This window comes from Schistocerca americana, chromosome 5 (assembly GCF_021461395.2).
Source record: "Schistocerca americana isolate TAMUIC-IGC-003095 chromosome 5, iqSchAmer2.1, whole genome shotgun sequence".
Taxonomy (NCBI): domain Eukaryota; kingdom Metazoa; phylum Arthropoda; class Insecta; order Orthoptera; family Acrididae; genus Schistocerca; species Schistocerca americana.
Window position 1 is genome coordinate 424,503,606 of NC_060123.1, and position 26,324 is coordinate 424,529,929.

Below are 26,324 nucleotides of genomic sequence, written 5' to 3' on the forward strand. Positions count from 1 at the left end.
TCCCATCACTACGTAGGACTAAAGTCGCGAGAATCTATGCGAGAGTCTTGTAGGACGATGAAAGCATGAGCAGCGCTGAGCCTCCATGGCTCATCACAGAACGTCAGAGACTTGCTCGCTCTCTGATGCAGTATAGGCGACGATCAGTGGCCGCTTTGGCGACAGAATATAACGCTGATGCAGTTACGATTTCTGAGCACATCTATCAGAGCGCGTTGTATAAGCGGGAATTCGGCAACTGACGCCCCTTACGTGCTCCCGTCCTTACGATTGTAGTGAGCACAGTATCAGCGGTATTGGCCACTGGATCAAACGAAACCCGTCACTTGGTCGATGGACCACGTTTCTTGATAGGCCAGGTGTACGGACAGGCCGTCATGTAGGTGAACGTCGGCTTGAATCATACACGACCGAGACTTGTGGTTGCAGTATTATTAAAAATTCACATATGCCGCCATCGGACGTGAGGTGGTAATCAGACACCATGACGGCTGTGGATTACGTGGACATTATTGTGGACCACCTGGGTCACTTCTAGCTTGATGTCTTCTCTGACAGCAATGACATCTTCTATGAGGAGAACCGCCCGTGTCAGAGGGCCAGGAAGAGATTGGTAGTGGACTCATGTTGATAACCTGGTCACCAAATTCACCTGATCTGAAATCGATGAAACAAATCTAGAACGCTATCGGGCTCCAGTTAAACGCACACTAACCACCGGATATAAATTTACGGGAATTACGTGAGCTCTGCGTAAACTTCTGGTTAGAATTACGTCCGGATAACTATCTAGGACTTGTTGAATCCATGCATCCATGCCACCACCTAGAGCCGCTGTGGTACTGCATTCCAGAACTGTGCTAAGAAGCTATGATTTCAGTCATCTTATGAGTTTTCATAGGTATGACTGTACATTTATATCTCTGCGTATACATACACACGCAAACTCACACACACACAGACATATATATATATATATATATATATATATATATATATATGTGTGTGTGTGTGTGTAGCATAAGGTGTGTCGTGGTAGGTAAGACGAGTAATATTACGGACTTCTTCTCAATTATGAAAGCTTTGCTGGAATATCAAGTGATTAATTCTGTATATCCCTTATGAAGATTTGAAGGACGAAAAGATGAACCGACTCTTAAGGGGAGTATAAATGGCCATTTTGTTGAGAAATTCGAAGTTTTGCTTTTTATGTAGAAATATTATTTGGAATTTTCTAATAAAGTTGGTGTGAAATACATTAAATTTGGTTGACTGGAAGAATATTTAATTTAATCAGTCGCTAGGACATTTGTAGGATTTCATAAACTATTGCTCAGTTAACTTACATGTTATGAAAAAAGCTGCGTAGACAACCTCTCTCAATAAAATATCAGTAGATGACGAGGGGATTCGCAACATTCGTTCATGAGAGTAGTGTAAATATAAAAAAGCTGAATCATTGGTAACTTTAGATAAGATCATCCACTGTCACTCTTTACCTGAAGCCTCAGGCACAGAGATTTGGGAAATTCAATTCTATTGAAGAAATGTCTGACAGGAAAAATGTAAAACGTGAATGAGTCATTTAACATTGTAGTATGCGCAAAAGTATCTAATTAGGTATCTCTGGGGTTACATACATTGAAGCTTGTGTGTGTGACGCTGTCTTCACATTTAATGAGACCTGAGGTGGTAATCAAAGATACCATGACAGCTGTGGATTACGTGGACATTCTTATCGACCACCTGTATCCCTCGGGGCTTCATGTCTTTCCTGACTGCGAATAAATCTTCCTGAGGAGAATTATCCACGCCAGAAGGCAAGGACCACGCTTCGGTGTAGTACTGGTAGAGCGAAAGTCTTGGAGGGGTTGAGAGTGAAAACTGGTTGGAATACGCGCACCATGGTGCGTGAACTGGACAAGCAGTGAGTCGACAGATCTGCGCTACAAGCTCGAAAAGTGTTCAAGGAGCCAAAATCTTTGAAAAGTTGGCGGAGTATGCATTCAGACAATGGAGAAGATGACGAACATTGCAGTGCTGCTACGTTTTGTCCGTTGTTTTTATTAAGGTTTGTGCTTCTATTTAAATTAATTTGTAGTTACGATACCTGCAAAACTAAATTTTCTCAGGCAAATGCCCCGTTTTATCAGGTAGCATAGAAGATAGAAGATATACTCTTTACTTTTTTACGTTTAATTTAAGATACCATTTTGATGCTACACCTCTGGAATGGTAGAGGTCACCTGTGTGAAATATCCAGCAAAATTACCAAAATCAGAGAAAAATTGTAACAAAGAAGACACAAAAGAAAACATCCAATCCTGTCTCCAAGAACTCTTAATTCAACCAAACTAGAGCAATAAGTACATTAAGCTTGTATAAGTAACCTGGCATTAAGTAGTTCTTGAGAAAATCTATCATTAATTAGCAAATTTAACGCTAGCATTATAAACCATTCATACTCACCTTAAGCGAATCAGCCATATGAAGAGATATGACTCTGTTCCATTTGGTCTATGTTTCTAGTAAAATATTTATAGTAGCTAATCACCATTAAATTGTAAATGCCTTCGTGGTCTACAATGATTTGTACTAATAAAGAATCGTCTGACAGTATAGTAGACTGTTGGGGAAAAGACATCAAATGCATACGGGCGGCAGACTTCACCGGAAGCTCTGACAACTGAAAAAAAATCTGTAAATCATTCTGACTATTCGCAACACTGAAAACAGATTATCAGTATATTTCCTGTGTAAAGTAAGTGTCTAAAGCGAAAAAGTGTCTTATCTTTGACACCTTACGTATCGATACAGCGAAGGTACTCCGAGATCACATATGACGGCCGTTTTAAATTACCTCGCTCGCTTTTCAACTGCGGGGATTCTTAGTTTACATTTAAAACAGTGAGAAAATATCTTACCCGGCTGTGAATGTCTAGAATTTTTACAGGAATTCCATTGTAGATTTTAAGTAGAAAAGCGTATTTAATGTCAATTATTTACGCTGAAATGTAGATATTTGAAGGTTGTAAGCATTGAAATGAGAGATTTGTCCATTAGTAGAGAATTAATTGTGTCCGTTTCCAGCAACAGTTTTGTAAATCAGTATGCAAAACCTTAACTGTCTCACGGCGTAGCTATTACAGTAATTTGTGCGCATCTGTTTCGAACTGTAATCATCCTAGAGCAAATTTCCGCCGGCAACAGCTGCAAACATGTTAAACGGAAAGATACGGTAAAAAATTCAATAGATTTAGAATAAAGCTCGCGGTGTTTGGGATTGGAATAAAGCAAAAGCATTTTTTTTTTTAAAAAAAAGGAGAAATACAGTACTGCAAAATTTTAAATGATTCTGTCGGACGTTAACTACCGAGAATTGCACATATTTTTTTTCCGATACCCTAATTCAATGGCTCTTTTGTACACAAGTTCATTATTATGGATTTAATTTCACGCACTGCTTCATCCAAAAAGCTGATCTGAAAGCGTGGGATTAAAATCTAATCCGACGCATCGAATAAATACTGAATTGAGCTCGAATGCCATCATAAATAATTTTTTAAATTGTTAAATCAGTGTAAATAAATTTTGACGTAGCTACACTGGATGTGAATATGAAAACTTTGGTGCGAAGTGGGTATCTGACCGAGTGAACGTTGCTGAGTAAATCTTGAGAGCAACTTAAAAGGTCCCCTGCTTCTCTTACCGCTTTCTTACTACTCCACTAAATCGAGTAATGGTAATTTAATCAGTGAAGTGTTATTTAAGAGGTTAAAAGTTTAATGCTCCAGTGTATATCATTAGTAAAAGTGATGACAGATTATAGAAACCCCTCAAGTGTATAATATTGACGTTCAGCATAAATATGGTCTAATGGAACTGTAGATGTGTTGTCATTTTATCAACGAATTTCACTATGCAGTGTCAAAACGTAGTTGTTGTTACTCTACGCACAATATAACTCAAAACTCAACTGCGATAATTGATGGTCAATTATAACTCTCGTCTCACACCGCGCCTCAAGTAATACATTAGCAAAGATCGTGGAACCTAAAGAAAAGTAAACGACAATAAACTTCAAAATCTACTTCAGGCTATTATTCCATTACCACAGTAACATAAGTGGTCAGTACATGTACGATACAACTCAAAAGTTCGCTCTGTACTCATTGTACTGGAGCTATCCCTAGTTTCTGGAGTCAAAGAGAAGTTCACTCATCTACTCCCAGAATTATTCGATATCCCACGTAAATATGCCACATTCCGGTAAAAGACCAAGAATTATAACTAGGGCGCTAACAAAGATAAGTTTTTCACGCTCGATCAGGCCATCTTCTCAGGCTGAACCATTATCAGACATGGTGAAAGGGTGAAAGGAAACTGCGTGGTATTCGAGAAGTAATGCAATATATGAGGAAATAACTAAGATACAAATGAAGCTGAAAGTAGCCTCCACTGTGTGATTCACATAATTCATTATGGCATTGTGTGTTATTTAACCCTTTTCACATCGATTACCATCCGCACTGCTGGAATAGTGAGAGGGCGAATTCTGTATCTGGGCAAGGATATGTGGCCATAGCTTAAATCAGTGAGCCTAGTAGTCCAAAATCCCCTCGAAACTACTTGTCCATAAAAACACTCATCCACCTACAGCTGTTGGCTGTATGAGCTGTGGTATTGTCATGACGAAACTGCTGCAACGTAGCAAGTTGAGGTGCAGTGTTTGCGAACTGTTGCACCATCTGTATACAGCAATCAAATCTCACTACGTCACGAGAGATTATTTTATTTTTTTAAGGGACGTCATTTTGACCATTGATTAAAAAAATATATATTCTACGAATGCAGTTATGAAATAAATAACTTCTCCAACCTACAGCGAATATGATGTCCCTTAAGAAAGAGCACTGTGAACACAAACCATGAGAAGGTAATAGAGGAATGTGATGAGATTGGATAAGTGGCATTGCACACCAAACATTCAGTTCATGTGCGTACAAATAAGATTTGAATTTAGTACACTCATATATTCTTCAAGGTGGAATTTATCTCGTTATACCTAAACCAGTCACCAGGATCTTCATCATCTCGTGTTAAGGACGCCGTGAACCACTGAGAGGATGTAGAGTCTCGTAGCTTAACACTGAATAATTTTTTTTCGATTTTCTACCCGCGTCAGGCTGCCAGTTGTGACGTCGTTGGTGAAACACTAAATAATCCGCTTTAGCTGAGTGTACTCTAGGAAAAGGACAGTGGGTTAAATTTGACGAAACCTTGACAATGGCCAGATAATGCTTGGTTGAAAATTCATGGCATTTAACCACCTGATGCGGCTGGGAAACCGAGATTATTTTGTTCAGGGGGCTACGCGTTTTCCATTGCCTTCTGGTGACAACACAGCAAAAGTTACTTTATATAGGTCTTCAAACAGCAGCACAGTACCGTATGGACGATACCTACAGCGAGCCCACATTTGACGTTAGAGTTCTTGATACTCAAAGGATATACAACGTCAAACTTCCTGGCAGATTAAAACTGTGTGTCGGACCGTGACTCGAACTCGGACCTTTGCCTTTCGCGGGCAAGTGCTCTACCGACTGAGCTACCCAAGCACGACCCACGCCCCGTCCTCAAGCTTTACTTCTGCCAGTACCTCGTCTCCTACCTTCCAAACTTTACAGAAGCTCTCCTGCGAAACTTGCAGAACTAGCACTCCTGAAAGAAAGGATATGCGGGGACATGGCTTTCAGGAGTGATAGTTCTGCAAGTTTCGCAGGAGATCTTCTGTAAAGTTTGGAAGGTAGGAGACGAGGTACTGGCAGAAGTAAAGCTTGAGGACGGGGCGTGAGTCCTGCTTGGGTAGCTCAGTCGGTAGAGCACTTGCCCACGAAAGGCAAAGGTCCCGAGTTCGAGTCTCGGTCCGGCACACAGTTTTAATATGCCAGGAAGATTCATATCAGCGCACACTCCGCTGCAGAGTGAATATCTCATTCTGGATACACAGCGTGCACGTCGATATGTTTATAGTGTTACACGACCACTCTTAGCTTCAGCAGCCACATTTCCTGTCCTTTGTATCTTGTCGTACTGTCACTAGTTAGTGGGTGGGTATGACACAAATGGTTCAAATGGCTCTGAGCACTATGGGACTCAACTTCTGAGGTCATCAGTCCCCTAGAACTTAGAACTACTTAAACCTAACTAACCTAAGGACATCACTCACATCCATGCCAGAGGCAGGATTCGAACCTGCGACCGTAGCGGTCGCTCGGTTCCGGACTGTAGCGCCTAGAACCGCTCGGCCACTCTGGCCGGCTGGTATGGCACATCCTCATCGTAATTTTTAGTGAAGCCATTCGGAATCTCGTCACAGCTAGTACATTTGGTTGCGGGTAGCCTCACTTGCACTTCTGAGCCAGCCTGATATCGTCCGAGTAGCACTCAACTCACACACAACGTAGGTTCGTTGATCCTGGGGAGAGGACCCAACAGCGATATCATAGATCCCTTAAGATAAGGGTAGGATAGGAAGGAAGTCGGCCGTGCCCTTTCAAAAGAACCATGCCGGCATTTGGCTGAAGTGATTTAGGCATATCACGGAAAAGCTAAATCAGGGTTGCTGGACACGAATTTGAAACATCGTTCTCCTGAATGCAGTCCTGAATGCGTCGTCTCGCTCGGTTACTAACAACAGTCTGGAACCGCTTGACCTCCACGATCGCACTTTCGAATCCTGCCTCGGGCATGGATGTGTGTGATGTCTTTAGGTTAGTTAGGTCTAAGTAGCTTTAAGTTCTACGGCACTGATGACCTCAGCAGTTAAGTCCCATAGTGCTCAGAGAAGGCAGTCAACGCCCCACCTATCGTCTACCACGCAATCACAACACTCACCGCTGATGGTAACAGGGGCAGTGTTTGCGAACTGTTGCACCATCTGTATACAGCAATCAAATCTCACTACGTCACGAGAGATTATTTTATTTTTTTAAGGACTGCAGGTATCCAGTGGCGAGCACAGCAGCATTATACCTACACCAATTGTTGCCGATTTTAACTTTTCCTCAGAAATGAACCCAAGGAATTTGCAGGACTGAGAAAGAAGTGAGAGATGAAATATTTGCGTTTTTACAAGATGAGGCAATGGAACGCGTGGTGTCGTACACGCTCAACTGTGCGGACAACGCACATGAGGAGTACAATGATGATGATACGTGCTGAAAAAGAGAAAGCGACACTGAGAAAAGTGTCGAGCCATGTAGTTCACTATCTTTGTCACACAGAAAGCCACAAATCCTGCCTTCAGTGAAACGTAAAAGAGGACAATCGTTGTCCATGGAGCGGGCACTGAACATAATTACGTACATGGAAGATCATCCACAGCATAATAAAAAAACAATTATGAACAGTTTTCGAATAAGTCTTCAGCAGTATGAGCGTACATTGCATAAGAAAAACTTCGGGTATTCAAGGCAGGACAAGGTGCATTTTTTTACAAAAACTGGTGTCTGCGCATTTCAAGGGTGCTCGAGACAATTTAGAAGATGTGCATGGCACTGACCTTCTACTTAAAGTGCGCGTTGTGGATTACAGTGATTTCAAGGGAAACAGTGAATGGTTGCATAACTTCAACGAATGATACAGAGTTAGAAGACGTAAGATAACGAAATATTTAACGAACTGTCACCTTCACGATGCACAGCAAACAGCGGATGTGATCCAAAAATTTGTCGATGAGATAGGCAAACTTATCCAATCGTTCAGTAAGGAATTTGTTTGCAGCTCCGGCCAATCGGGATTTGAAGATAAAATGCGCATCAAAGGAACGCTAGAAATCGGAGGTACGATTAGAAATGTACTAGGGTCAACTAACATCAGTGCCTTAAGCCAATCGTATACAAATATACCGACTGTTAATTTGGGTATTTATTATGCTGAGAGGAGCTGTAGGTCCTCTGCTCCCTACAATTCTTTCTCGTGTGTGCGTTCTTGCAAGGGCGGTAGGGAGTATTTACGTCACATCAAGCAAGAGTGTGAAAATGTGCTTAAGAGAAATATGCTTAAGAGAAATACAACTACGGTATGAGCACCGCTTTTTGACAATAGCTGGTCATTTTAACTTGCTTTTCCTTGATTCCTGGTCTGTGCATTAAAATCATACTCAATTCCAGAAAACTATACCACCAGAAAATTGTGCGATATTACAGTTCATACCACTTGGAACCACTGGAAAAATTCAACATCTGGATGTTTGATTTGTCCGTGATTATAAAACATATTAGCACCCTGTCTGCAGCTACGCCCTAGAGAATAGCCACTTTCACAATAAGCTCTACGAGAGACTGTTTCGCGTTCGGCTGCATGCCGTCACATTTCATCAGTCCTCATCACCCCGTTGCATCAATATGATTGCATACGCATTCTTTAGGAGTGGCGACGTAGCTGAACGTCCTGCAAGTTTTGTAACTCCAAATGAATTCACATTCGATCTTGATGGTGCGAACCTTTGTGATCAATGTGGTGTGCTATTTTTTATTCATGGTGGAAGTTAACTGTTTGTTTTTAATGTTTCTTAAATGCCGACGAGGTCCATTTTATCAAGTGTAACACATACATCCCATAGAAGGCTGATCTCTGCATCTCCTGGACACTTATTTTCTTTCGCCCTCGTGATGCACAAGATGAGTCAATTGCCGCTAATATTTTTCCTGTCATTAACACAATATCTTCAAATAAGCTTTACTAAAGATTGAACTTGGGATTTCGCAGTCAAGGGGTTCCTTGTAAGTTATTTTTTGAATATATTGCAGTCCCCCTCTTTCCCTAAAGTTTTTAGTCTCTGCAGCTCTATCTGGTACCACAGAAGCTATTGAGAATAGACTGAGACAGAGTTGAAGCCTATCCCCGATGTTATTCAATCTGTATATTGAGCAAGCAGTAGAGGAAAAAAGACAATTTCGGATAGGAATTAAAATGCAGGGAGAAGAAATAAAAACCTTAAGGTTTGCCTACGACTTTGTAATTCTGTCACAGACAGCAAATGATTTGAAAGAGCACCTGAACGAAATGGACAGTGTCTAGAAATGAGGATATGAGATGAACACCAAGAAAAGAAAAACGACGATATGGAATTTTGTAGAATGAAATCAGGTGCAGCTGAGGGAATTAGATTAGGAAATGAGACGTTTAAAGTAGTAGATGAGTCTTGATATTTGGGGAGCAAAGTAGCTGATGATGCTCGAAGTAGAGAGAATTTAAAATGTAGACTGCTTGTGGCAAGGAAAGCGTTTCTAAAGAAGAGAAATTTGTTAGCAGGAGCGTAGATTTAGGGGTCAGGAATTCTTTCCTAAAAGTATTTGTATAGAGTGTAGCAATGTATGAAGTAAAATATGGACGCCAAATAGTTTAGATAAGAAGAGAATAGAAGCTTTTGAAATGTGGTACTGCAGAAGAATGGTGAAGATTAAATTGGTAGATTACGTAACTAATGAGTAGGTACTGAATAGAACTGTGGAGAAGAGGAACTTGAATCACAACCTCACTAGAAGGATGGATCGGTTGATAGGACACATTGTGAGGCATCAAGGGATCACCAGTTTAGTACTGGAGGGAGGCGTGGGGGTAATAATCATAGAGAGAGACCAAGAGATGAATACACTACGTAGATTCAGAAGGATGTAGGTTGCAGTAGCTACTCGGAGATGAAGAAGCTTGCATAGGGAAGATTAACAGGTAGAGGTGCATGAATCCAGTCTTTGGACTGTAGGTTACCGCAACAACAACAAGAAAATTGAGATTAGTGATAATCCTAACATCAAAAGTTGGACAGCGCGTTGCAGACGAAGTACAAAAATTCTACTTCCTTGGCAGCAATGTATAGTGTGACAGACAAGTAAGGAGGATATTAGACCAGCACAGCCAAGAGGGCATTCTTTGAGTACATCAAAATAATGGCTCTGAGCATTATGGGACTTAACTTCGAAGGTTATCAGTCCCCTAGAACTTAGAGCTACATAAACCTTACTAACCTAACGACATCACACACATCCATGCCCGAGGCAGGATTCGAACCTGCGACCGTAGCGGCCGCGCGGTTCCAGACTGTAGTGCCTAGAACCGCTCGGCCACTCCGGCCGGCTTTCAGTACATCAATCTACCACTATCGTACATAGGCCTTAATTTGGTCCGGAGGACGAAATCGTGCGGAAAGGAAGCATGAACTGCGAAAACAGTGAGAAAGAAGTAGAATGAAGTGTTTGAGATTTGGTGCTGCAAAAGTATTTTGAAAACTAAAGCAGATAAGACATGAAACGAAGAGATATACTCTGGTTAGCGAGGAAGGATATTTGCGGAAAATACTGACTGATGAAGGGAAATGGCGATAGGACATCTGTTACGACGTCAGGTAACAGCTGCCACGGTGCTAGCGGAAGCTGTAGACGGCAAAAACTCGAGGGGAAGAGGGAGGTTGCTATATACATGCTGTCTGTTTTAACTAAATATCTCGAAAACGACGCGTCGTAGGAAAAAATGTGCTACGTGAAAATATTAGTAATCGGGATATTGCCTGTCCTGTAACCGGCCACCTCCTAAACAACCCTGCTGCGTCGGCATGGTCGACTTCGTATTTTCAAATGAGAGCCCCCCCTTCATTGTAGCATATTCGGACTCTATGCCAAAAATATGTACTGTTTATTCGAACAGTGGTTTTCCATTCTTGCTAGGTTGTGCTGTAATCGAAAATTTTCAAGTGTGCCTGGTTTGTCATTTAAGAATCGATGCATTTCATTCTACGTTTAGTTTATGAGGTAAATGTAACCCTTTGTGGTCTGACGGCTCATGCTGATGTTCAAACGTTACCTGAGAAGTGCAAATGTTTTGCACAGTAAAAATTACATCGCCAGACATTGACATTTCTGACAAATAAACTACTTTTATGATGATGTAATTTTCTGTTCCCTACGGGATTTATATTAGCGAGTCTCCAAATCATCCGAATACTTGATTTCGTTGGTCGCCCTCACACCGTTCCATCAAGTTGACTGATTTCTGTAAGTATTTCGGTACAAATGCCGTAACTCTAGCATTGGCCGCTACGCGGCTACCTGTGGAATACGAACCATAACCATAGTAATAAGGCAAAATGTTCATGGAGTGCTAGAGACAGACACACCAGGTATGAATATTCATCAAGATCTAGCGCCCCAGTGATGAAACGCAAGGGGACCTTAACCGTCCCAGTGTCGAGTGGCAAGGTGACTCACCCAAATGAACCACCACAATAGTGAGAGGCAAAGGGATTCACTAAAAGTAAACATCCCAATGGGATCATAAACCATTCCATCCATGTTGTTGGTCCTGGATCACGATAAACGTAGTTCCTAAGCAGACAGTGAAAACATCTAACCATATTCTAATGTAAAATCAAATTATCAGCATTAAAGTAAATTTCGAGCGCAAATAACAACCAAATGGTTCAAATGGCTCTGAGCACTACGGGGCTTAACTGCTGTGGTCATCAGTCCCCTAGAACTTAGAACAACTTAAACCTAACTAACCTAAGGACATCATACACATCCATGCCCGAGGCAGGATTCGAACCTGCGACCGTAGCGGTCACGCGGCTCCAGATTGTAGCACCTAGAACCGCAAGGCCACTCTGGCCGGCCAAATAACAACCTTCAGATCACAATGGGCTTACATGTACATCGTAAATGGCATGTAGAATCTAATGTGTCGGTTCTTAATTCCAAATTCAGACACACTTGATATTTTTCGATTACAGCGCTATCTACCGCGAATGCAAAGTAATGTTTTTTTTGCGTAGAATCCGTATATGTTGTAAAAATGCGGCGTTCTCATTAGACAATACAATGTTCACATCGTGCACGCAAGAGGTGACGGTGGGAAGTGGCCAGATGTAGCACAGACAGATGTTCTCTTTGCTAATATTAACTTTTCACCTAGTACAGTTTCTCCGTACGAGGCGTCGTTTGCGAGGTATTTGGTTGTCTAAAGGTAAAACAAGGACGATGCTGCAAGTGCTCCGTAGAGAGGTTGGTGGAGAGGAAGAGCTGGCGAGCTGCATCAAACCAGTCAGAAGTCTACAACACTGCAGTGCCTGTTTTGTCCAGAAGTACGATGCAATGTCCCTTCAGACAGGCGATCACTCGCGATAAGCAGAAAATCTGGGTTCGAACCCCGGACGGGCACAATTTGTCACTGTCGTCATTCCATCACACAGCTAAACTTCGAATACATTGCATGTAGTCAGAACATGTTACGAACTCTCTCAAGAACGCCACATACAGTGACGAGCACATGGATAGCTGTGCAAAGCCGGAAATTAAGCATAAGTTGAGAAGTAATTAATGAATATTAAATGAAGAGATAGTTTCGGGACCTTTTGATGAGGAACAAACAGCTGCTGTATCCATAATTTGCGTAACAGTATTTTTTCCATGAACCTTAAGACTGTACCGCGACCTAAATCAGCAAAATTACTACAGAAAGGGAACAAAGCTTATAATAATAATTCCCTACATACAGAGCAACCGAAATTTGTAAACGAATTTCGTTTGCCGTCATTTGGAGAGGAATTAGTAACTGGTCCAGTAAGACGACAGCTGTTAAATAGCTGCTACTTTGAATGGGGCATCATGTCCTTGAGACACGCACGGATATAGAAAAACCCGACTTTTCAATGGCCGCGGCTGCATCATGTTGGCAAACTTCTGGGGCAAAAAGGAAACTGGCAGTTCTGTGGCCCAGCAGGTGACAGCTAGCCACTCGAGCACCCACTAAGTTGGCACCAGAACGACATTTTCAGCCGTAGGCACACTAGCATGAGGTAGCGGGCAGCTAACAAGAGCCCTGACCACCACCACTCCAGCACATTCTGCTGCATCTTCCTGGAAAGACCATCAGCTGCCATCTCGTCCGCGACCGCGTGTTGGCTGTAGGTACGTTCCGCCATGTGTCGATAGAGTTTAATGGCTCGTTACTTCGGAAAAGTCTAGTAATGCCGCTCGGATTCGATCGCTGTGTCGATCGTTAGGCGATCGCGAGCATTTCGCAATACACCGGCACAGCAGCGGCGTCAGCCATGCGGAAGGGCCACCGAAGTCTGCCACCACCTTTTGTTGCCTAAACTCTGTTCTCACGGTTCAGTTTTCTCTCTCCTAAGAGTTCTCAGTAAAACATGTGTAATTATAGGTCACTGCCCTTTCTATACGTAGTTATGTAAATGTATTTTTGTCAGTGGAAGCTGCCCTTGCTTAAGGGGACACACCCCTGAACGGGCTGCATTCTTAGTATTATCTTCACCTTCATAGTGCAACTGACCTATAAATGAGAGATAGCTCAAAATTCTTACACACAATTAGGGTCATTAGTCGAAACATTTCCCAAAAAATCATTGAGATATCTATTATATTTTATAATAGTATAAAAAACAGAACACTATTTCACTGCTGTACCATTTTTTTTAACAACTGACTGCACAGCTTGGAAAAAGAGTCAGAGTACAGACAACATTAACATAAATGTTTTATACCTCCAATTTCCATCCCTGATGCTGATCTGTGAAAAAGAAAAGTAATTTATTGTACTAAAACAAAAAAAAGTAGCTCAAATATCACCGACATAATCATGACGTTAAGTTTTCAGGAAATAGTAGGCAAGTGAAGTAGAAGAGGAGATTTTAAATATCTTTACCAATTATTGTGAGTTTAACTTCTGTCATTTAGGAGAAAAGTGTCCCTGAAAGTTGAAAATTAAAGTTCTCGGGAAGTTGCAAAAGATGACTTACAGATTTATTAATTTACCCCATGCTCGTTTAGAACATTCCAGCTGCATACTCCAGTTGTCCTATACTCTTTCTCTTCATTCTTTTCTTTATCCTTGACTCCTTGTTAGCAGCTTCTGTCGCTGTCTTTGCTTCCGTTATCCCCCACTTATCAATAGCAGTTAGAGGTGAAGCCATATTCCTTTCCGTCTGCATGTTCACTTTCTTCATAACTTTGAAATTGCACCATCATTGAATGTCATTATTGCATCTATTACACCAATCCTCAGCACTGTCAGCACAACAAATACAGTTTAGGCTATTCTCTCCCATATACAGCTGTTGAAATATTCATTTGCATTCTGAGAGACACCATGCACACAATTCCTAAGTAGATCTTTATTTGCCAGATCCCTGTATATAGGCTTAATTGCCTCCGCTACAGCAAGTGGAAAGGAATGCTTGTGGGTATATTGTATCTCTCTAGCATATCACAACCAGTACTTGCACGACGAATCTACCCCCCCCCCCTCCCCCCTACGGGTCCCGGGGTTAGGATAGGCCCGAGGTATTCCTGCCTGTCGTAAGAGGCGACTGAAAGGAGTCTCACACTTTTCGGCCCTATGAGTTCAGGTCCTAATCTATGGTTCGACTTGCGAGTTTTTTCAAAATTCTACAGATGTGCGGGCCATATGGGGAAGGACGCCCTACGTGGTGCACGCGTTATCCGTAGTGCCCTTAGGTTCGGTCTCCTGAATCTCTTGTCATGGCTTTGTTTCTCCACATGCGATTCAACTACTTGGGCGAGGACACTTTCCAGGGTATGTTGTCTTCTTCCTTTGTCTCCTGTCCTCTTTAGGCCCCATGACAATATTGGATTTATCTGCCCCCAATATCCTGCACAGTAACCAGTCCGTTGTAGTGGGGCCGTCATGTACCCATTTGGTGGTAGCCTCCTGACATCACAGGGATCGCACAGCTGATGCCTGAGCTATTAACTCCCCACGCATGGTAAGGATTGCATGCCTGTCTTCCTGGGGCATCAGGACTCCTGGCAATGACCATCATGCCAGTTGGCATTTGCTGAGGCTGGGTGGCGCCCGTGGAGAGAGCCCCTGATCGGAGTGGGTGGCATAAGGGCCGATGACCCGCAATGAAGCGGACTAAGTCATCTCTTGCTGGTAACCGTACGGCGCTAGCAGTCGCTAAGAAGGACAAGATCGAATACAATGTCCACATGTATGACACTGAATCGTTTCCCTCCCTGGCTACACCATCGGAGGAACGTAAGGCGACAGTCTGGTTAGAGCCATATTCGCCTCGGTTTTTAGTCTGGTCGCGCGGGCTAGCCGCACGGTCTGAGGTGTCTTGTCACGGACCGGGCGGCCCCTCCCGTCGGAGGTTCGAGTCCTCCCTCCTTAGAGTGAGTTAGTTTAAGTTTATCAAGTAGTGCCTAAGCTTAGGGACCGATGACCTCAGCAGTTTGGTCCCATAAGACCTCACCACAAGGTTTAGTCTGTAGCAGAACTGATGGGGACTGCTTTTTACCTATGAGGCCTCAATTTTTGGTTGAACACCTTAAGGATAGGTTTGGAGAACTAACAGCACCGTCCAAGACGCGAAACGGCGCAGTCTTTATTCAAACAGCATCCGCAGCCCAATTCCGAACGTTACTCACCTGTGACAAGTTGGGTGATATTCCTGTTTCCGTCACTCCCCATAAAACATGGTCCAGGGAATCATTTTCCATTGCGATCTCCTCTTTCAGTCTGACTCCCCATAAAACATGGTCCAGGGAATCATTTTCCATTGCGATCTCCTCTTTCAGTCTGACGACGAGGTCCGTGTCAATTTAGTACTGCTGGGTGTTCATTTCATCCATAGCGTTTACAGGGGACCCACGGACAACAGGGTTGTTACCGCTGCCTTCATCTTGGCCTTTGAGAGTGATTCATTGCCCGAAAATGTCAAGGTGATGGTTTACCACTGTAACGATAAACCATACGTCCCTCTCCTATTTGGCCGGCCGGGGTGTCCAAGCGGTTGTAGGCGCTACAGTTTGGAACTGCACAACCGCTACGGTCGCACGTTCGTATCCTGCCTCGGGCATGGACGTGTGTGATGTCCTTAAGCTAGTTAGGTTTAAGTAGTTCTAAGTTGTAGGGGACTGATGACTTCAGAAGTTAAGTCCCATAGTGCTCAGAGCCATTTGAACCATTTTTGAACGTCCCCTATTTGGCGCTTTAAGTGCTAGAAGTTCGGGCACATGTCTTCGCGCTACACTTCCAGTGCCACATGTCGAGACTGCGGGCGTTCACTGCACCCAGCTACACCATGTGCGCCTCCTCCGACTATAATTAAAGTGCTGCTACTCACAGAGGTCCAGTGTGTAGTGTAATTATCGTATGACAGCGAAACATAGTAGATATTCCAGTGAGTTAATGGGGAATCGATTTACGCTTGAAAGAAATCTGGCAATGCAAATGGAAGAAAGAGATACGTTTCCATACGTAATGATTTAGGAACAGTATGTGGGCAGGAAACGTGGAATAAGTAAGACAGGCATAATGTTGCTTTTATTATTAAGCGCTGATTACCCAAATTGTTCAGTATGAGCACCAGAGACATCGGCAAGATGCTGTACAACGCCAAACTGGCACCTTGTGGCAAAAACTGGAACAATTTTTTTTTTTTTTTTTTTTTTTTACAGCGTAAATCAGTTTCGCATTAACGCATTATCATATCAACCAAATTTCGCAGCCATACGACCTCCCTGAGCCGCTACACTTTAATTGTAACCATCCGCTACGTTAGTAGGATACCGTCTGTTAGGAAGTCAGTGTGTCAGACCACTCCATCACGTAACAGTACCAAGTTCTAGGTCTCTTCAGTGAACAATGGCGGAAATGTGATTATCTTCAGCAGGGAGAGCGAGGCTGTTAACGTTTATGAGGAAGCAGTCCCCGTGCTGCGAGCTGTAATTACGGAGCCAGCGGCCGGCGGTGTCGGCGCTGGGGCTGGCGGCGCCATCAATCTGGCCCCGTCTGGCGGCCCGCTAATGAGGGCGGCCGACCAGTCCACACGCGGCGACTGAATCCACTATGTCGCCATTAATAACGTCGCGGGTTGTCCGGAAAAGAAGATTGTGCTAGAGAATTTTGAGGGTTATCACCTTTCTGGAGATATCAGGGGATTAAAAATCGAAGTAGATCAGGTTCTTGTTTGTACAGAAGGTTTAGAAACTGAGGGTGGAATAGATGTACTATGCCTGTCTGAACATCATATAGTCACAGGTATGGAAATGGTAAATGTAGGTCGATACAACCTTTCAGCAGATGTACGTAGAGACACTATGGAGAGAGGAGAAGTTGCCATATATGTTAAAATCAGTCATAATGTGAAAAATTTGGATACTAAAAAATGTGGCGTAGAGCAACACATAGAAGCCTTAGCTTAGACTAAATAAAGGCACTTTTATAATTGTAGCCATGCATAGGTCGCCATTGGTAAGTTTTCAACTATTTTTGAAAAACTTGGATTCTTTGTAGTGCTACCTGTCAGACAAAGGTAAGCAAATTATTGTTTGCGGGGATTTCAACGTATATTTTCTGAAAGAGTCAGATAGAAAGCTTGACCTAGAAGTATTACTTGGGTCTTTCAATCTGACATCAGTTAGTGATTTTCCTACTTGGGTGGTACAGGAAAGCAGCACATTGATAGATAAAGTTTTCACAGACGAAAATAAATTCAATCAAATAAAAACTTTTCCTGTTAAGAATGGTCTGTATGATCACTATGCACAGCTACTTACAGTATGTGATATAGTTCCATACAGTAATGCAAAACGGTCCTCCAAAATAGTGCGTTCCATTAACGATTTAACACTTCTAAATTTTAGGGAAACCTTGCAACAGTGGGATGAGGTACACAGGGAACATGATGCTAATTTAAAATTGAACCTATTTAGTGATACCTATGTGAGTGTATTTGAAAGCAGTTTCCCTAAGAAAACAGTGAAATCTAATTATAAGAAAACATGTAAAAAGCCATGGCTTACGAAAGGGATAAAACATCTTGTAAACAAAAAAGGGAAATGTATCTTATAGCTAGGAGGAAAAGTAAGCAAAAGTCTTGGAACAGAAAGTGTACGTAATGGAAATTATCTTGAAAAGTGGGCATAAGATGAACATCAACAAAAGAAAAACGAGGATAATCGAATGCAGTCAAATGAAAGCAGGTGAGCCTGAGGGAATTAGATTAGGAAACGAAACAGTTATAGTATTAGATGAGTTTTTCTGTTTCGACAGTAACATGATTGACGATGGTCGAAATAAAGAGGAAATAAAATATCGACTGGCAAAGGCAAAAATGAGTTTCTGAAGAGGAGATGTTTTTTAACATCGAATATAGATTTGAGTGTTACGAAGCCTTTTTCGAAAGTACTTGTAAGAAGTGCAGCAATGTATAAAAGTGAAACATGGAAGGTAAACAGTTTGGACAAGAAGACAATAGAAGCTTCCGAAATGTGGTCCTACAGAAGGATGCTGAAAATTAGATGGGTAGATCACGTAATTAATGAGGAAGTGCTGTACAGAATCGGGAAGAAAAGGAATTCGTGGCACAACCAGACTACAAGAAGGAATCAGCTGACAGGACACATTATGAGAGAACAAGTGTGGAAGATGAAAATCGTAGAGGGAGATCTACATATCAATAGATTCAGGAGGATGTAAGTTTCCGTAGTGAGATGAAGAGGCTTCCACCAGATAGTTGCATCAAACCAGTCTTGGGACTGAAGGCCACAACAACAACAACAAAAACAAACAATCGTACCTTTCGATCTTTATTACAGACAACGCATTATGTAAAGGTTATCTATCACACTATATGTTTTATCTTCAGTGCAGGCCGTGTATCTACTTATGTTGGTTCCTCACAAGACATATTATCTTTCCATAGGGAATGTGGGTATAAAATAGTAAAGAAAAGTTTTCAGTACGTCAAGAAATACCTTTCATTGTGCTAGGGGTTTCTTTAAGACTGGCCCGTCTCCCTAAGACTTCACAAGGCGTCGGATAATACGTAAGGTGAAGGACAGTAGAGAAATCTGCACCACTTTTCAGGGTGGTTAAATCTCCAAAAATTCGCTTTCATCCTACACTGTTTATTATTGTGTCGGTTTATTTATCCTAACGGATAATTATGCTACGGCGAGTGCACGCATGACAAAGAAACCCTCTGTAAAGTATTGATGTATATGTTTAATATAATGTTTATTGTTAGTTCTAAATCTGAAAGTAATCATGAAACTAATTATTCTGCAATAAAGTAATACATTCGCATTCATATTAAAGATAATATGGAAGTGAAATAAAGATTTTGATTTTCTTGTAATTGTTCACATATGACCAGTTGCAGCTACTTGAAAGCATATCACCAATCGCATAACAACGATAAACTAATATATTTTGTAAAATTTCGTCGTCGCAGCTAAATCTTTAGCTGTCAAAATCTCTTCTTATATATGTTAGAAAAGTTAGAAACGTATTAATCCACTAGTGCCCGAATTCATTATTTTCCATTATTTAGATTTATTGCTTTTACAATCTTTGCTACAAAGAAGAACCAGCAATTTTTACCTTTACAGTTTTAACACAATGCACTATATCACGTATGTAACGCAAAGCACAAGTGACAGTAAAAGTTACATTTGTACGAAAGGTTACACATTTTTGTAATGGTTGAAATAAATTGAACAGGAGTAGAAATTCAAAATCAAAATCAGGGAAAACGAATTAGCTGGTGGGATAAGGTGTAAAATATCCACCACTGAGTCTCACATTACACTTCTTACACTGGGTACGTACTGATGTCTTACAGTTTATTCTGACATCTGATCTTCTTTTCGAGTTCCTGTATTTTCACAATCATGTGCTTCATCCAATCAAACAGGAATTCCACTGCTAAGTAATGGAGTGAAGGCTCCGTCGCGCCTTTTCAGTGGAGTCGCGTACCTCCTTAAGCCAGCTGCACAACTTCTGTTCGAAAATATGCATGGGAGATCGTTTTCCCCATTTTTGCGGTAGAGTGTCATAGCACTATGTACAGTGACCTTCAATAACCGACTCAAACGAATCCAGTACTTACTATTTCGAGTTAAGGGGCTCCGGAACGTCCTATACTTGCAATGTTAAAATAACGCTTATAAATTACATCTTTCCTCAGAAAGTATTTGAGGTAGGAAGTTGAACTTTTCACAGATTATTTATTGGAATATGGGCTACAGCTCAACACAGGGATTTTACAAAATTTTAGTTCAGTTATTAAAGATGATTTTTTTTCAATTGTAATGAAAATTCACAACATTTTTTTGCAATTTTTTATTTATATATTCACAAATATACAGTTTTTTGGAAAAAGGCCGTGTTAAATTATGCAGAAGGTACTGTGTAACATTTACTGAAAGTTTGAAACAAATATGTTTGGAAGATCCTTAGAAAACATGTAATTAGTATGAGAAAAAAAAAGTTTTGGGAATCGAGCGACAAAGATTGGATTAACTTTTTAGTGCATTCCAGGTCCATAGGATGGATTATCTTCATCCTCTGCAAACTCCTCCTCCAGCTTCCTCTTGTTCCTCCTCCTGTTTACTCTTGCTTGTATTTCTAGACTCTTTACAGCCCTGTCTGCAGCCCGAAGGCGTTCCTTGACTAAAGCAAGCATCGCTCGTTGTTGTGTTCGTAGATTTTGCTACCATTTTCTTCAGTTGCAGTTACTGCAACACTGTTCCAAAAGGTGGTCATGTATGAACACTTATCACATTTCAGTTGTATTTCACTAGCAAGTCCTACGTGCTTTATTATGGAGAGTTCCAGACCAACTTCACTACAATGAATACATCTTACACAGTTTGAAAAAATTCCTTTGAGAACCGACATATCCAATATTTCATTCACATCCGATTCGCCCATAAAACATTCATAGTTTTCACTCATTGAACCAAGCTTCTTCTGTGAAGTATTTTCTTTCCCACTTTGACTGCTATGGGCAGGTGTACTTGAGAGGTTAGGTTCACTCACTTGGTTATCGTCTTCATTGTTTACAGTAATAACACATACCTTTGGCTTTCCAACATTTCTCCTTTTCTTAAAAGCCTTCAGAGGATTTCTAATAACTTTACTTTTACTCATTATTATGCTTCAACAAAACAGAGACTCAAGAAACAGAATTAATTACGAATATTTTCGAGATAACGACAGAGTAAATAAACATGAAACAATCGACAATCACACCAGCGATTTATATTGAACCATCACAGGTTAGCCACAACACATACTTTATCTCACATCACTAAAATGTACCTGATGAACACGGACGTTAATAATAACACCATTTGACAGCGGTTTAACAGCGCCACAGTGGGTTACGCCCATGTAGAACACATTTCAAAAAAAATTTAAAAATAGTTGTAGTCTTCGGAATTGAATAAATTATATATCTATTAAAAGGTAATAGTCTGCAGATTCAGAAAACGCAAAAAAGTAAAAATTGAACTTTTCATGATTTTGAGCCTTCCCGGAGCCCCTTAAGAATACTTTTCCTACATTGATTCACATTTTGTTCCATTTCATCAGTTCCACCCAGGTTATTGTATTCTGTCTGAAAGGGAGGTCGAGGAACCTTAATGTGTTTCCCCGAGCGCTCAAAACATCTCTTAACGTGATTTACTGGATTCATAGAAGTTTTATTTGATGCTGCAGAAACAACGGAGCTATAACACCAGTTACACAGGAAAAGAACATTTTAGTTTTGTATAGCAGAATGAGTACTTCCTCTTTAACATTTCTTCATCTTCTTCTTGGAAGGGCACTTTTGGCTGGTACGATTTTCTCTCAGAGTTCTAGTGTATCCAAAATCTTCTTCTCCAAGAAAAAATAGGAAATTCAAACCTGGAAACAAGTTGTCAAAATAGAAGTGCTCTCATTAGTGCTTAGCGTTATTTTTACGTAATGATGGAAATACAGCAGATGTCCAAGCGACAAAATAATTTTTCGTCAGTTTCAATAAATGACATGTGAATGTCAGTTTATTAATGAACTATTTACAATTTTTCTTAAATTGAAAGATAGAATATTTTAATTATTGTATTTAATCTAAATCCATGCACGGTGTAATATGCTGGCTGTAGTAGAAATGCTTAAATTATATAGGCTTTGTTCCCAATCGTGGACTGCTTCTGGAAACTACTAAAACAAGACTGAAAGAGCAGATGTGAAGCAGTTCTTCAATAAGCGTAACAAGATTACAGTAGTTTCACTATTGTCGAAATACCAAAGAAGTCCAGTCCTATCACTTGTACCATTAATGTAACGTTGGACAATAACAGGTTAACTGATTTTAATGGTGTGCATTCGGGAGCACAGGGAGTTATTGATTCCTGTTTTCTGCACGTTATTTGGATGATCAGTCCAGTTGGTCCACGTTAGATGCTTCCAGCTGTGTAATGTGTACTGGCTGCCTTAACTCCACATACAGCGAGTGTGCATACCACTAAAACTCTCAGTACAGTAAGCAGACGTCAGGACCTTGTAGAGTCTCGTAGCATGTGAAGGAGATACTTGCGTCTTTCGCCGAAGCATCGTGCAGAATCATTGAATCAAGAACTTGATTCAATCCCTGAAATAATAAGACTAGTAAATAACGCTGAGAAAACCTAGGAGATCATATCGTTAACAGAGATCTTGCACAGTGATAGTACGGGTAGAGTCTTGGAGCAGTTAACCTGTAATTAAATAATATATTGATATAATTCAATCAGCGTTTTTACTAACAATATTTGATTCGCATTATCGCTTTCGAAATTGTACCGTGTTATATGCATACCTGTAGCTAGCGACACCATCTGTCTTCGCTCAGGTAGCATTAACTTGTATGTTATCTATGGCTCGGCGACTTTGTTGTAACATGCAGCAATGTAGTCAAGCCTTTCTCGTGAATCTGTCTGTTAGTGAAAACCGTATAAAAATCCTACAGTTGTTTGTGGTATTAGCCTGTATATGTAGAACGAACAACAGTCAGAGAACTCAAATTAATTAAATGTGTAGATATACACAAACATCCTTCCGGTTTATCTGTTAGTGAAAACCATATCAAAATACTTACGACAATTTCTGAGATTAGCATTAACATGAACAGAAAAGCGCTGCAGGGGACATTACTTTATGATACTATAGATTCTGGTTAACCTTCGCTGCTCTCTGGAGTAGCAGCAGCTCTTAGTTTACAGCTTTCCCGACAAATACCATCTCCTCTCTAGCTGACCATCCTCATACCTCTTATTATTACCACGAGATATCGTTCCAAACGCTAAATAAATATAGAACAGATCACAATTCAGGTCCTAACACCCATCATCACTATAAGTAATCAATTAGATACACAAATCCTCCGCATGATTCAGTGTATTAGTGAAAACCATCAATATTCGCCATAACATTCAGACAGAAGAACTTGGTAATGGAGTTTAATTTAGAATACGTATGGACTGTGAACATTAACGCATTACAATCTAGCAGCATACAAAGTCTCCGAGGTAATCACGTGAGAGGGGAAGTTAAGAACAACGAAGGTAAGTGTCTCTGTGGAGCTAACTAACATGTTGATGTTACTGTATTTTACTCTCCTCATCATGTGGAAGGGCAAGTCCGTTGGCCTGTCAACGACAACATAGCCAAACATAATTGTTTGTTTTGTTCATTATATTAAAATTAAAACCAATAGCAATATTTATCCAAGTATTTTGGCTACACTTATTTGCGATGGGATTTGTTATGTTGCAGCATTTCACATTTGCTATTATTATACAGGGTGGTCCATTCATAGTGGCCGGGCCAAATACCTCACGAAATAAGCATCAAACGAAAGAAGTACAAAGAACGAAACTCGTCTAGCTTGAAGAGGGAAACCTGATGGCGCTATGGTTGGCCCGCTAGATGGCACTGCCATAGGTCAAACGCATATCAGCTGCGTTTTCTTAAATAGGAAACCTATTTTTTTATTACATATTCGTGTAGTACGTAAAGAAATATGAATGTTTTAGTAGGACCGCTTTTTCGCTTTGTGATAGATGGCGCTGTAGTAGTCACAAACGTATAAGTACGCGGTATCACTTAACATTCCGCCAGTTCGGACGGTATTTGCTTCGTGATATATTACCTGTGTTAAAATGGACCGTTTACCAATTGCGGAAAAAGTCGATATCGTGTTGATGTATGGCTATTGTGATCAAAATGCCCAACGGGCGTGTGCTATGTATGCTGCTCGGTATCCTGGACGACATCATGCAAGTGTCCGGACCGTTCGCCTGATAGTTACGTTATTTACGGAAACAGGAAGTGTTTAGCCACATGTGAAATGCCAACCACGACCTGCAACAAATGATGATGCCCAAGTAGGTGTTTTAGCTGCTGACGCGGCTAATCCACACATCAGTAACAAATTGCGCGAGAATCGGGAATCTCAGAAACGTCGGTGTTAAGATTGCTATATCAACATCGATTGCACCCGTACCATATTTCTATGCACCAGGAATTTCATGACGACGACTTTGAACGTCGTGTACATTTGTGCCACTGGGCACAAGAGAAATTACTGGACGATGACAGATTTTTTGCAACTGTTCTATTTAGCGAAGAAGCGTCCTTCACCAGCAGTGGTAACGTAAACCGGCATAATATGCACTATTGGGCAACGGAAAATCCACGATGGCTGTTACAAGTGGTGTATCAGCGACCTTGGCCGGATAATGTACGGTGCGGCATTATGGGAGGAAGGGTAATTGGCCTCATTTTGCCGATGGCAATCAAAATGGTGCAATGTATGCTGATCTCCTACGTAATGTTCTACCGATGTTACTACAAGATGTTTCACTGCATGACAGAATGGCGATGTACTTCCAGCATGATGAATGTCCGGCACATAACTCACGTCTGATAGAAGCGGTACTGAAGAGCATATTTCTTCAGAGGTGGATTGGTCGTTCACCGGATCTGACGTCCCCGGATTTCTTTCTGAGGGGAAAGTTGAAGGATATTTGCTACCGTGATGCACCGACAACGACTGACAACATGCGTCAGCGCATTTTTAATGCGTGTGCGAACATTACGGAAGGCGAACTACTCGCTGTTGAGAGGAATGTCGTTACACGTGTTGCCAAATGCATTGAGGTTGGCGGACATCATTTAGAGAATTTATTGCATTAATGTGGTATTTACAGGTAATCACGCTGTAACAGCATTCGTTCTCAGAAATGGTAAATTCACAAAGGTACACGTATCACATTGGACGAACCGAAATAAAATGTTCAAACGTCGCTACGTTCTGTATTTTAATTTAAATAAACCTACCTGTTATCAACTGTTCGTCTAAAATTGTGAGCTATATGTTTGTGACTATTACAGTGCCATCTATCATGACAAATCGAAAAAAGTGGTCCAACTAAAATATTCATATTTTTTACGCACTACACGAATATGTATTAAAAAATGGGGGTTCCTATTTTAAAAAACGCAGTTGATATCCGTTTAACCTATGGCAGCGCCATCTATCGGGCCAACCATAGCGCCATTTGGTTTCCCCCTTCAACCTAGACAAGTTTCGTTCTTTGTAGTTTTTTCGTTTGACGCTTATTTCGTGAGATGTTTTGCCCGGTCACGATCAATGGACCACCCTATATATACTACAGGAAAATACTGTACAGCCCTTTAGAACTTTCGATTTAAGATTTATTGTTACAAAAGCCCATACGGACTTCATGAAATGATTGCATTGACTGATAAATGTGACAAGCGGTTATGAGGTATTAGCTATCGAGTCCGCAGCTCGTGGTCGTGCGGTAGCGTTCCCGCTTCCAGCGCCCTGGTTCGATTCCCGGCGGGGTCAGGGATTTTCTCTGCCTCGTGATGACTGGGTGTTGTGTGATGTCCTTAGGTTAGTTAGGTTTAACTAGTTCTAAGTTCTAGGGGACTGATGACCATAGATGCTAAGTCCCATAGTGCTCAAAGCCATTTGAACCATTTCAGCTATCGACCCAGGCTGAAACCCCCGTTTTAGTACATGGTGTACTCTCCATGGGCGGTAATGCAGGCGCTGTCTCAGGCCTCCATAAGATTGCACAGATGGCGGATACTGTCCTGGGGTATGTTGTGTCACGTCTGCTAGATCTGTTCTGTAGGAGCTGTAGGATGATGAATCACACGAGTAATTTCTCGTCCCAACATATTCCACATGTGCTCGACTGGCGTCAACTCCGGATATCGTCCTGTCCAGACAAGTTGCTGTACGTCTTGCAGAGTACGTTGAGTTTCACTGGCATTTTGTGGGAGAGCACTGTGGGTGTGAAGTCTTATGGGACTTCACTGCTAAGGTCATCAGTCCCTAAGCTTACACACTACTTAACCTAAATTATCCTAAGGACAAACACACACACCCATGCCCGAGGGAGGACTCGAACCTCCGCCGGGACCAGCCGCACAGT

The 26,324-nt window shown here is 41.4% G+C and overlaps 1 protein-coding gene across 1 annotated transcript in view; it reads left to right on the top strand.

Moving 5' to 3' along the window:
* The window catches only part of LOC124616411, a 262,291-nt gene that overhangs the window by 16,298 nt on the left and 219,669 nt on the right, over positions 1–26,324 (top strand). The window lies entirely within an intron of this gene.